This window comes from Micropterus dolomieu, unplaced genomic scaffold (assembly GCF_021292245.1).
Source record: "Micropterus dolomieu isolate WLL.071019.BEF.003 ecotype Adirondacks unplaced genomic scaffold, ASM2129224v1 contig_8973, whole genome shotgun sequence".
Lineage (NCBI taxonomy): Eukaryota > Metazoa > Chordata > Actinopteri > Centrarchiformes > Centrarchidae > Micropterus > Micropterus dolomieu.
Window position 1 is genome coordinate 4,720 of NW_025737959.1, and position 3,819 is coordinate 8,538.

The following is a 3,819-nucleotide window of genomic DNA, read 5'->3' on the forward strand; positions in this document are numbered from 1 at the left end:
TTTTGTGGACTATGAATGATTCAGTACAGAGCTGGCCGAGCCACTAAGCAACCTTTGCGGTGGCATAGAAAAAGAAATTTAAAATAATAAAATGAAAGACCTCTTTATTAGGCACCATAAACATAGTGATTATTTTATTACAGGGTGAGACCTTGTGAAAGAGCTCCATTAAGGTGCTTCTGTTGTCAGGAGTATAGAAAGGTAGCAGCAGTATGTAGAGGAGTCAGAAGATGTGGGAAGAACAACTGTGAAAGTGAGGAGTGTGAAGAGGAACAAGTAAAGTGCATTCATTGTGCAGGAAATCACCATGCGCAATGTCTGGAAAACAAATAAAAGTGAGTAAAATCAGAACATCAGAGGGTCTATCATATGCCAAAGCTACCAAGAGACTAGAAAGGAAGGATGAACGAGCAGCATGGCAAAAGGAACAGGAGCCTGAAAGGGAGATGATCAGAATATAATCTGCATGGACAAGAAGCAATCTCTGGCATTTATTGCTATGGTGGTTTATTGTGCTGTAGAAATTAAGAGAGAGTCAGAGAGGATTAAGGTGGTGTTGGACGCAGCAAGGAGATTCTTGGACATTGCAGACATCAGGAGAATAAATGAATCACTACACTGAGGGAAGGATTCACACCATCTCAGACAAGTCATAGAACAGACAATGCATTGAATGGAAGTACTTTGGGGGGACACTGTAAATTTATTGGACTAGGAAAACTATAAACCACGAAAAGAAGAAGAATAACGAACAGTGGAGGGCAGCAATGCGCCATATATGCTTCTAGTCTGCTTAATACAAGAAGAAAATGACAACAGAAGACCCTTGAAGAAGAGAGGCAAGAAGATAAATTTACGCAAGCCCACAGGCTCCATATTCCTATGCCTGTATTTTTAAATAATCTGAACTAAAGGTCTTACATTAGCCTTAGTTAGCTGCGTTGGTATTAACAATGCTAATGCTATACTTGCTAACAAGTAACAACTTTCACAAACTGCATAAAATTAGTATTTGTGTTATGCCATAGTATAGGTATAAATCATATTATTAAAGTCAGTTGATGAAGTTAATAAGTTAATATTGTTATTAGGACATGGGTCTTCTTCAATTTAAGCATTAGCATCTAGCATTATCTTTGGAGCTGAACTGTTCACATCTGGTGTTATGAAGTATTTAACAGAACAAAACCAGATAGGCCAGGTTTGAACATGGTCATGTAACATGGTCATGTAACATGACCATGTTACATGACCATGTTACACCTATAGAGATGCCCTGTCCTTTCATTATAAGTCAAATCTGTCAGGCAGGGAGTGAGTAGTAGCTGTTTCTGTGAGCAGATTATTGAGCAACATCATGGAGCCTCCTCCAAAGCTGCCTGTGTTGAGAAGGCATCTCATCTAAAGTCATGATAAAAATCATTGGTATCATCCAAGAAGCTGACCATCCTGGAAAGTTTAGGCCTACATCAACAATAAATGAAAAATTATTCACCTCTAGGAGCACCCAGTGAATGAACATGTCAACTTACTAAAATTACTTATTTTCTGTGCTAATCTTCCTCATAGGTGTACCTGTGCCTAGTGGATAGCAGTATCATTGTGCTTACCACGACACCCGGCCCCACAGTTTCTACTCCTCCCGTGGATCCAGCTGACTGGCCATCAGTCCTTAATGACCAGTAACATGTTGATGTGGTGAGCAGGGAACAAGCATAGGTTGACAGAGACATTTTTACATTTTCAAAAAGACAGACAGTAAAAGTCTTTTCTATCATTACATGTTTAGATCACTCATAAAGAAGCTGGTTGAGAAAATGATGCTATCAACAGTTTTGTAGTTTTTGTCTCTTAAACTGGTGTTTGGCTGTTATTAAATATTTAAGCTTTGGTCAGTCAGAATCACTTTATCAGTCTTTTTATTCAGAAGTTCAGAAGAACTTTCCGGTTGGCTGGTTAAATGCATCTTTTGTTCTGTACAACAGTAATTGAATGCCGACAGTTCTTGGCCAGGCGTCCATATGTGAAGAGTTGCGAGTGAGAATGGGTTGTCAGGCGAGTCTGGATCTTATTTGGCACATCTTCCCACTACCATTCTGACTGTCCTTATTTCTGAATACTGTGCCATGATGTGTTCAGGTGTCTCCAGAAAAGCTGAGTGGTTCTCACTGTCCAGTCTGATGTGACTCTTGTGCTCGTCTCAGTGTCAGTCTTCGTGTTGAGGGCTCAGATGTTTCCAGCCACACATCTTCCCCCCACCGCTCTGACTGTCCTTATTTCTGAACGCTGTGCATCTGAAAAAGTATGTTGTCGATCCTGTCCTGAGTTTCTCTGTGAGTTTGTTCATTTGTCAGTTCTGTATCTGTCATTAAGGTCCGTTGTGTTTCGGGTTTCTGTCCTGTCTGTTGTCTTGTATCCAGTCTTCTTTGTGTGTTTGCGTTTAGATTTGGTCCTGTCTGTTTATGTCTTGTGGAGTTGGTCTATGTGGTTATGTCTTCTGCTTGTTCTGTGTGGTGGTTCTGGTCTGATTACTCCTGTTATCTCAGTGTCTGCCTTAGTACTTGTTCAGTTCTGTTCCTGTCTTGTGTTAGATCTGTACCATCATTCCTCCTCGGGAGGAGTTTAGGTTCACAGGATAAGTTGGAAAACAGTCAGTTTCTCTCCTCCTGCGGAGCCTGAGGCGGCTGTCTGACACACCGTTTCATTTCCTCATTCATTCTGTCGATATCAAACCACATATCTGAACGCATTTACATCTTTAAAAACTTTAAAATCCTGGTTAGATAGGCTATTAGTTTTTTTCCCCAAACATGATCTTGAACATGACTGCTTTTATGATCAATCTGTCGTCGATAGTATATGGACAGATCTCCACACAACGTAGATTTATCCTCAGCCCGGAATAAAATCTGTGTCCGTCTTTAGTTTAGGCTATAACGCTGCACAGTTGCACTGAAAACTCTTACTGTGGGCTGCGGGTCACCTGCTGCCCCCGTGTTCCTGCTCGACACCCTCTGCTGCAACGACTATTGTTACTAGTCCTATTGTTATTATTGTTATTATAATCATTAACATTACGATTGTTATCATTAACACTACTATAAATATCTGTACCATTTTTCATTTAGTCTATAGCAACATCACCTTTACTGTCTGTACCTCTGTGTGGATATTGTGTAGGCTGCCTCCCTCCCCTCTCTCTTTATGAAAAGCACTGTGAGATAACTGTTGTTGTGATTTGGCGCTATATAAATAAAATTGAATTGGGCTACATTACTGCAGAAATCACTGTTTAATATGTAACCTATAAAGCTGATCAGTGAACAGTAATCTTTCATATTGTAGGCTAGTCGCACTGATTGGAGCATGACCTGTAATTTTCTAATGTTAAACTCAGATAAAACTGTGACGCATTATCTAAAGATACAGTTTCCCTTGATGGGATCGCCCTGGCCTCCAGCACCACTGTGAGGAATCTTGGAGTTATCTTTGATCAGGACATGTCGTTTAAGTCTCACATTAAGCAAATTTCAAGGACCGCCTTTTTTCACCTACGTAATATTGCGAAAATCAGGAACATCTTGTCTAAAAATGATGCAGAAAAACTAGTCCATGCATTTGTTACTTCTAGGCTGGATTACTGCAATTCCTTATTATCAGGCTGCTCGAAAAAGTCCGTTAAGACTCTTCAGCTGATCCAGAATGCTGCAGCACGTGTTCTGACAGGAACCAGGAAAAGACATCACATTTCTCCTGTTTTAGCTTCTTTGCATTGGCTTCCAGTAAAATCCAGAATAGAATTTAAAATCATTCTTCTTA